The following is a 10,043-nucleotide window of genomic DNA, read 5'->3' as shown; positions in this document are numbered from 1 at the left end:
GCCAGCAGGTGTTGGAAGAAATGCCCAGGCCACGCCCAACACACCCCCACGTGTGCCGCCCGCCTGGCTCAGGAGTGGGATGGGGTGCCCAGGTCTCCGCCGCTCGCCCACCCGCCTTTGGAACAAGGACAGTCTTGACTGAGGAGGCTCCAAGACCAGCTCACAGGCCCCAAGATGGTCAGCTGGACCAGATGGTGGGTCTACCCCGCGAGACCCTTCTCCTGCTTCATGAACACACAGGCGAGTGGGGACACAGGGCCCGGCCTCCATTTCCATAAAGCGTGCACATCAGGCCCCGCAGCACGCGGCCCGGCCGGCCTTACCGCCGTTGTGGTAGTGCTGTGTGGACTCCTCAAACGACCGGTAGTAGCTCTGCTGGACGTAGGACGCCAGCTGGTCGGCGTAATCGCCGTGTGGTCCGGGGGTCTGTCCAGCTCATGGGCTCCGAGGTGGCCTGGCGGTGGCCGTACAGCTCGCCACAGTTGTTCTCCCCCTGGCACAGGTACTCTGGGCGGAGCCTTGCCGAGAGGACCGGTAGCGCCCTGTGGGCCGCTGCCCCATCGCGCTGCTCCCCTGCCCGCTCCGGCCATCATGGCCTTGGACTGGCCTGCGTAGTGCAGGCTCCCGCCCCGCGCCCAGCTGTAGCGAGACGAAGCCACCTGGGTTGGGCTGCATGTTTTTGTTGGCCCAAGACACGTCGTTGCTAATGGCGCCTTGGCCCTGCAAGCGGTACGCTCTGCAAGGCCGGTCCCGAGTGGCTGGAGCCGGACCTCCGAGCCATGGCTGCTGGCGGACGCGCTCGTAGAGGTGCTGGGCGGCGCGCTCTGCGCCGTCTGCCGCGTGAACACGTGGTTCGGACCGATGTTGGTCTGCGCCTGCGTGAGGGAGGACGGCGGCAGGCCGGCGGCGGTGGCATCAATGAGGCTACCCTGGGAGTGCGGGCCCTGGCCAGTTTTTTTCACACTATGGACATACCAATGCTAAAATCAAATTGATAAAGCTTAAATTCACATCAGGAACCAAAGACTGGGGAAAAAAAAAAAAAAAATCAGGAAAGGGATTTTCCTGGTGGCGCAGTGGTTAAGAATCTGCCTGCCAATGCATGGGACACAGGTTCAATCCCTGGTCTGGGAAGATCCCACATGCAGTGGAGCAACTAAGCCCGTGAGCCACAACTACTGAGCCTGCGCTCTAGGGCCCGTGTGCCACAACTACTGAAGCCTGCCTGCCTAGAGCCCATGCTCCACAACAAGAGAAGCCACCGCAAGAAGAAGCCCACGCACCGCAACGAAGAGTAGCCCCGCTCACTGCAACTAGAGAAAGCCTGCGCGCAGCAACGAAGACCCAACACAGCCAAAAAAAAAAAAGAAAAAAAAAAAAAAATCAGGAAAGCTTTATCACACAATTCAGACATGTATTCAAAATTTTTCATAATGGCCTATTATTGGGAAAAAAAGGGAAGATAAATAAGATAGGTATGTGAAGTGGCCTGAGAGTGGTGAGTGCAGAATTATATAATAATAATAAATATTTTTTCAGTAGATTAGTGTTTGGAAATACATATGAAGTAAAATTGTCACTGAAAAATATATTATGTTGGGCAGTTATTTTATGCAGCTCTAAACATAATTATGATTGGGATCTAGAAAATAGAAAATAACTTTGTTTTTTCCCCCAGCTTTGTTGAGGTAAAATTGGCAAATAAAAACTGGATATATTTTACGTGTGCAATGTGATATATTGATATATGTATACATTGTGAAATGATTACCACAATCAAGCTGATTAACATATTCATCATTTCGTAGTCACCATTTTTTGTTTGTGTGGTGGGAACACTTAAGATCTACTCTCTTAGCAAATTTCAAGTATACAATAATGTATTATTAACTATAGTCACCATGTTGTACATCAGATCTCCAGAAATGAAGTCAGTGTGTTAACCACTTGCTTACTGATTGCATTTAGAAGTCAGTCACAACATCACCCGCTTGGTTGTTAGGGCGGGGTGATGTTGCAGGTATTACTTTAATAAATGTGAATAAAATATGCTTAACTGGTACTCTAGGAATCATTCAAATTGTTAAAACATCTTAAAGGAGGACAGGTCTGAGAATGAAAGGCAAGGACATCTAGACACAGGGTTTATTGATGGTGTTTATCACATGTGGATATAAATTCATAGACTGAAGTGAGGTGCCATCTTGGTGAAATAGACTGTGGCCAACAGTGTAGAGCCAAAGGTGGTGACTGATTTAAGGTACTTGTGATTTGGAGCAAATAACTGACCCACCAAACTGGAAAAACTTTTTCATAAATATGTGTGGGTAATGCTGAGTTAAAGTCACAAAGATTTCTTTGCATCTGACCTCAGCGTCTTCACTACATGTTATGAACTGAATGTTTGTGTCCTTCCCCAATCCATATGTCAAAGCTTTCACTTCCAATATGATGGTATTTGGAGGTGGGACCTTTGGGAGGTCATTAGGTTTAGCTCAGGTCATAAAGATGGGGACCTCATGATGGAATTAGTATCCTTATGAGAAAAGGAAGAGAGACCAGAGCTTTCTCTTTTTCTTTCTGCCATGTAAGGACACAGTGAGAAGGCAGCTGTCTGTAAGCCAGAAAGAGAGCCCTCACAAGGGAACTGAATTGTCTGGCACCTTGATCTTGGACTTCCCAGCCTCCAGAACTGTGAGAAATAATTTCCTGTTGTTTAAGCCATCCAGTCTTTGATATTTTGTTTTGGCAGCCTGAGCTAAGACACTAATGTTTACTGTAATACTGTACTAATGTTTACAGGCTTACTTTGGAGATATTGTGGGTTTGGTTCCAGACCACTGCATAAAGCAAATATCACAATAAAGCAATTCACATGAATTTTTTGGTTTCCCAGTGCTTATAAAAGTTATGTTTACACTATACTGTAGTCCATTAAGTGTGCAATAGCATTATTTCTAAAAAAAAATTGTACATACCTTAATTTAAAAACACCTTATTGCTAAAAAGTGCTAACCATCATTAGAGCCTTCAGCAAGTCATAATCTTTTTGTTGGTGAAGGGTCTTGCCTTGATGTTGAAGGATGCTGACTGATCAGCATGGTGGTTTCTGAAGGTTGGGGTGACTGTGGCATTTTCTTAAAATAAGACAACAGTGAAGTTTGTCATGTCATTTGACTCTTCCTTACATGAACGATTTCTCTGTATCATGCAGTGCTGTTTGATAGCATTTTACCCACAGTAAACTTCTTCCAAAATTGGAGTCAGTCCTCTCAAACCCTGCCACTGCTTTACCAACTAAATTTATGTAATATTCTAAATCCTTTGCCGTCATTTCAGTAATCTTCACAGCATCTTCACCAGGAGTAGATGCCATCTCAAGGAACTCTTTTCTTTCTCATCCATAAGAAGCAACTCCTCATCCATTAAAGTTTTACCATGAGATTGCAGCAATTCAGTCACATCTTCATGTTCCACATCCAGTTCTAGTTCTCTTGCTATTTCTACCACATGTGCAGTTATTTCCTCCACTGAACTCCTAAACCGCTTAAAGTCATCCACGAGGGTTGGAATCAACTTCTTCCAAACTCCCGCTAATGTTGCTATTTTGACCTCTTCCCATGAATCATGAATGTTCTTAATAGCATCTAGAATGGTGAATCCTTTCCACAAGGTTTCCTACTTACTTTCCCCAGATCCATCAGAGGAATCACTATCTATGGCAGCTATAGCCTTATGAAACTTCTTAAATAACAGGACTTGAAAATCAAAATTATTCCTTGATCCATGGGCTGCAGAATGGATGTTTTATTAGCAGGCATGGAAACAACATTCATATCTTTGTATATCTCCAACAGAGTTCCCGGGTGACCAGGTGCATTGTCAATGAGCAGTAATATTTTGAAAGGAATGTTTTTCTTCAGAGCAGTAGGTCTCAACAATAGGCTTAAAATTCAATAAACCATGTTTTAAACAGACATGCTGTCATCCAGACTTTATTTTACCATTTATATAGCACAGGCAGAGTAGATTTAGCATAATTCCTAGGGGCCCTAGGATTTTCAGAATGGTAAATGAGCATTGCCTTCAACTTAAAGTCACCACCTGCATTAGCCCCTGACAAGAGAGTCAGTCTGTCCTCTGAAGCTTTGCAGCCAGGCATTGACTTCTCCTCTCTACCTATGAAAATCCTAGATGGCATCTTCTTCCAATAGAAAGCTGTTTTGTTACAATGAAAATCTGTGGTTTAGTGTAGCCAGCTTCATTAATTATCTTAGCTAGATCTGGATAACTTGCTGTAGCTTCTACATCAATACTTGTTGCTTCACCCTGCACATTTATGTTATGGAGATGGATTCTTTCCCCATATCTCATGAAATAACTTCTGCTAGTTTCAAACCTTTTTTCTGAAGCTTCCTCACCTCTCTCAGCCTTCCTAGAATCGAAGAGAGTTAGGGCCTTGCTCTGGTTTAGGCTTTGCCTTAAGGGAATGTTGTGGCTGGTTTGATTTTCTATCCAGACCACTAGAGCTTTCTCCATAACAACAATAAGGCTGGTTTGCTTTCTTATCATTCATGTGTTCACTGGAGTAGAACTTTTAAATTCTTCAAGAACTTTTCCTTTGCATTCACAACTTGACTGTTTGGTGCAAGAGGCTTAGCTTTCAGCCTATCTCGGCTTTCAGCATGCCTTCCTCACTAAGCTTAATCATTTCTAGCTTTCGACTTAAAGTGAGAGACATGCAACTATTTCTTTTAATTGAACACTTAAAGGCCATTGTAGGGTTATTAATTGGCCTAATTTCAATATAGTAAGTCCCCTACATACAAACGAGTTCCATTCTGAGACCACGTTCATAAGTCCAATCTGTTCATAAGTCCAACAAAGTTAGCCTAGGTACCCAACTAACACAATCGGCTATATATTGATAGTACTGTATTGTAATAGGTTTATAATACTTTTCACACAAATAATACGTAAAAAACAAACACAAAAAATAAATAAAGCATTTTTAATCTTACAGGACAGTACCTTGAAAAATACAGGAGTACCAGCTACATCACCACTGCTTTTACGCTTGCTTCCGGACATCCTGGGCTTGAAATAAAGATACTGTACTACTGTACTCTATACAGTACTGTAAAGTACACAAAAGCACAACCACTTGTAGAGGATGCACACATGTGACAATGTTTGCCTGACAAGTGAACTAACTTACGTGATTGGACATGCGAATGCATGTTTGCATCATTGGAAGTTCACAACTTGAAGGTTTGTATGTAGGGGACTTGCTGCATTGTTGTGTTTCAGGGAATAGGGAGGCCTGAGGGGAGAGAGAGAGATGGGGGAACAGTCAGAACATGCACAACACTTGTCGCTTAAGTTCACCATTTTATATGGGTGCAGTTCATGACACCCCAAACAATTATAATAAAATGTCAAAGATCACTGATCCCAGGTCACCATACAAATATAATAATGAAAACGTTTGAAATATTTCTAGAATTACCAAAATGTGACACAGAGATACGAAGTGAGCAAATGCAGTTGGAAAAATGGCACCATTAGACTTGCTTGACAAAAAGGAAACCTTTAATCTATAAAAAATAACAGTATCTGCAAAGGGCAGAAAAGTGAAGCACAATAAAGTGAGATATGCCTGTACTATAAATTTCCAAGAAGGGTGTGCAATATCCAGTGTTTCTCAATCTTATTTGAATAGTAATCCTCTTTCTCAGAGATTCTGGAGGACAGTGTGGGCAGAATTGCCCTTAGATGAGGCAAGAAAGGCCGCTACCCTGGGATCTGTGATATAGAGGCTCTGAGTTGGCCCTTCTCTGCCTGTGCCCCTTCCCTAGGGCCATGGGGATAGTCCCACCCAGAATCACGTTTCACCCCTCTACATCATGCTCTGGGCCTGCATGCCTTTCTATCAATAGTACAGCTTGTCCTTCTGAGAGTGGACTCCCCTCACAGCCCAGCCTTGGCCAAGGGGCCCTGCTGTTTGCAGGGGTCTGGGGACAAAGTTTGGATGTGTATGTTACTGACCAGAGTTCTTGGCCTTCCCCAATCAATAGAAATTGACTAGAGGCCAGACAAGAAAATCAGGCAAGGATTTACTGGGGCCCCTGCTGCAGCAGGGGGGCAGCAAGAAAAAACAACAGTTTCCCTTGCTTGCTCACTCCCTGAGGCGGGGCAAGCTTGCTTCTTATATGGGATGAGGGTAGAGGTGTGTCCCGGGGTCGGGCCAGAGGGGCGGCTTAGGTGTTTTGCCCACCCCTTAGGTGGTGCAGTGTGCACGGGGCATGCGCAGTACCCTGCTTTTGCTCCCACACCCTGTTTTTGCTCCCAGCTCTTCAAAAGTGGCAGTTGGGTTTTTTTGTATCTTTTGGGTCCAGAATTTGCCCCAACTGCGCATGCACACAGTTATTTTTAGCCCCATAAAGTAACTTTGTATTTTGTTGCTTGAGGAGAGGTGTGTCCAGGTGCAAGCACTGCAGCACTGCAGCAAAGGGTCCCAGGTCCCAGCCGTCTCATGTCAACTACTGTATCCACCTGTGAACACATGAGGCCTTTCTTGGTGGGCTCTGGAGACAAGCATGAGAAGAGAAAGGAATGGCAGGGAACAACTTCACTCCCCATGATCAAGTTCCAATACAGAACGCTGTGGAGTCTAGGAGTCCAGAATCTGAATCTGGCCTCCAAGCTGTTGTGAACGTACTTTTTGCAAAGGTAAGAGGATATTTTATTTAGCAGTTTGCTAGTCTAATTTATAACTTTAAAATATTTAGACATATGGTAAGTGGGCTTCTATTTATACTGTTATGTAACTTCAAGCCTTGCAAAAATTACGAGAGAGCCTGGGCTGGTGTACCCCAGAACATGGGTCTGAAAAGTTTGCACTAAGCTTCACTCTGTGACTATTTCCCGTCTACTACTCTATTTACTTGTGGCAGCCAGACTTACCCACGCTGAATGCTATGCCAGAAAGGAAGCTTCATATATCAGAGTGGGAGGGAGGATTCCAAGTAATGGTTCTCTGAGATTCTCAGTTTCTCTTTTGTAAAATGGGACAGTATGAAAGTACATCTTTCGTAAGGTTGTTGGGAGGATTAAATTGAGTAACTTAGCGCATTTAGCACAGTGTTTGGTGCATAGAAAGCTCTCAACAAATGTTCAGATATTTTTACTAGATATTTTAGATCTTTTTACTCTCATTAATATTATCATCTTAGTTCAAAGTGGAACATTGCTGGTCATTAGGTAACAGTGGTTATTGTATTAAAAAGTGTGTCTTGTTTGATGGGTGAGAAGCAAGCTCATTTGGAGACAGACCTGCCAGACCCCCAGCCTCTTTGGGCTGCTACCCGCCTGAAGTCCAGGTGATTCCCTCTGCAACTGTGGGGAGGCACCAGGCTACAGCTCTACCTTCCCATGCAGAGGGGGCCGGAGTAAAAGCGCAGGTCTTGTCTGGGGTTGGAAGTGAGCCAACAGACAAGAATGGTGGTCTTGATAGTCCCTCTTCAGAGTGAATCTCCAACACCAGGCCAGGCAGAAATTCTCATCTATGTGTTAAAAGTCTGGTCTTCATAATACCTATTAACTGAGAGAGACCCAATGTTTTAACTGTTGTCGTCGGTGAACATAAGTGTTGGGTTAGTTGTCTTAGCAGAGAGAAGAGTCCAGATGGATTGGAGGAAAGAGAGTACATTCCAAGGAAGGAAAGAGAGAGTGGGTGGTATGGAGCAGTGATTTTCAAACTTTAATGTGTGCAACAGAATCACCTGGAGGACTTGGTAAAGCACAGGTTACTGGGTCGCACCCTCAGAACTTCTGGTTGGGATGAGGCCCAAGAACTTTCATTTCCAACCAGTTTCCAGGAGACGTTGATACTGCTGGTTTGGGGACCACAGTTGGAGAACCACTGATCTGGAGCATTAGGCGCTGTTTAGAAAGGCTACAATTTAGTGATTAAAGAGACAGCCATGGGGCAGGGTAAAGGTCTAGCCATAAGGACTAGCACTAATGATGAATGTGGCCTGCTTCCTAGATTAGCCTGGGAACGTGGCTTTCAAGTCTCTTGTTTCGTTTTATTTAGTGTTTGCTTATTGCTGCTCTGGAGCAAAACCTCTCTTAGGTGCCAGCACTTGGTGCATAGTAGGTGAATCAAGCATTGGTCAAACAGGATTCCTAGAGATCAAGGAATTTGCACAAATACAAAATTAATAGGCATATCTACTGAAAAGTTCATTTATTTGGCACTTTCAGAGAATGAGATGAGTTTTGCAAATGAGGTCAGGACCTTCCCCAAGGGTGAAGGTCCTTGGGCAACCCCGTCAGTGTTAAGTTCCTAAGATAATCAATCGCACTGGAAAGGAAACACTCTGCCAGCATCTTTCATAGACCCCTTGGGTTATCTTTATTCAAGACAGAAAATTTTAAATTGAGTTTTAACAGTGTTTCAAGATAGAAGAGTGAGGTGCAGCACCACCACGGGGCCGAGGACAGCTGGGTCCATTGCCCTCCCCAAGAGATGGATCTAACTGGAATTTACCTTTTAAAAGACCAAACGGGGCTTCCCTGGTGGCGTAGTGGTTAAGAATCCGCCTGCCAATGCAGGGGACACGGGTTCGAGCCCTGGTCCGGGAAGATCCCACATGCCGCGGAGCAACTAAGCCCGTGCTCCACAACTACTGAGCCTGCGCTCTAGAGCCTGTGAGCTACAACTGCTGAAGCCCGTGTGCCTAGAGCCCGTTCTCTGAAACAAGAGAAGCCACCGCAGTGGGAAGCCTGCGCACCAAAACGAAGAGTAGCCCCTGCTCGCTGCAACTAGAGAAAGCCTGCGCGCAGCAACGAAGACCCAATGCAGCCAAAAATAAATAAATGAATAAATAAATAAATAAATTTAAAAAAATAAATAAAAGACCAAAACTCATTTTACTTTAGCTGTTGTTGTTCCTACATTTCCTCCTTACTTCCTGTTAATTGCCTCTCTTCTAGAAAGAAGTGTCCTGAGAAGTTGAAATAATGTTGTTCTAACCTGGCCAATAAGCCCAGTTTCACTCCAATAACACAGCTGTACTCAAGGCATAAGTCAACCAACCTCACCCCCAAAAGGCCTTACCATTGATTCTCCCATAATTGCAATTTCCACACAGGGAACACCTTCAGACGTAAATTGCATTTTAATATGGGTGACTCTTTTCATTCATCTTAGATTACTTAAAGGAATGACTTAAAGTGCATAGTCACTCTTTCATCTATTCCTCTTTATCCTTCCCAGGTGTATCTAGAGCTGTGAGGTGAGAGAATAAAATATTTGGGGGATGATGGCTTGTCGTTCTGTGCTTCCTTTTTATCTAGCCCAAGTTTTCCATCAAAGGATCAAAAACAAGCTTTGGGGAAAAGAAGAAACGAGCTCTGTTTGTTGTAGGTATTTAATAGCTCTTTGTTGGTTTGCATGATGAAGGATGTCAGCCACTGCTATATTTTTATAAAGAAAATGTCTTCAGAGTTAGAGAAACTATCTGATACTGGGTTGTGGCTGGTAGTGGTAGGGCAGCCTGCTCTACTCCTGGCTTTTGGGGAGGAGTGCATATTTTACCTCCACATACATTGCACAGTATATGAGTTAAGAGTTTCAGATGACAGGGAGAGAAAGAAAAACTTCTGTTCTTTTCTATCAGGTATTCTTAGAAATGTCAACTCATTTTTCTGGAGTATATATAGCACAAGTTAACAAGAAAATGAGTCACTTCCAGCCCTGCGTGGGAACTATGACACCGTAGTAGCCTAGCTACCTTACTGTAGCCTGAAAGCAACATCCTCTTGAGTTTTTAACGTCACAATTGGATTACCAAACTGAGAGAGCAAGACTAGGAAGAGGGTTGTCATCAAAGTTAATTGGACACACGTTTAATAATAATATATGGAACTGTTATTGCACTGAATGGCAGTTAGGTATAAATGGTGCTCAGTTCCATATATGAGTCTGTTTTGTCACAGTCAAATCAAGCATTTCTAGAATTCTGGTGGGTATCAGG

The 10,043-nt window shown here is 44.0% G+C and overlaps 1 pseudogene; it reads right to left on the bottom strand.

Annotated features, from left to right (window-relative positions):
- Nucleotides 1-288: 288 nt before the first annotated feature.
- Nucleotides 289-10,043, bottom strand: part of LOC133076377 (calcium-responsive transactivator-like) — a 124,019-nt pseudogene continuing 114,264 nt past the window's right edge.

This window comes from Eubalaena glacialis, chromosome 16 (genome assembly GCF_028564815.1).
Source record: "Eubalaena glacialis isolate mEubGla1 chromosome 16, mEubGla1.1.hap2.+ XY, whole genome shotgun sequence".
Lineage (NCBI taxonomy): Eukaryota > Metazoa > Chordata > Mammalia > Artiodactyla > Balaenidae > Eubalaena > Eubalaena glacialis.
This window is presented reverse-complemented; position numbering and strand designations above follow the sequence as displayed.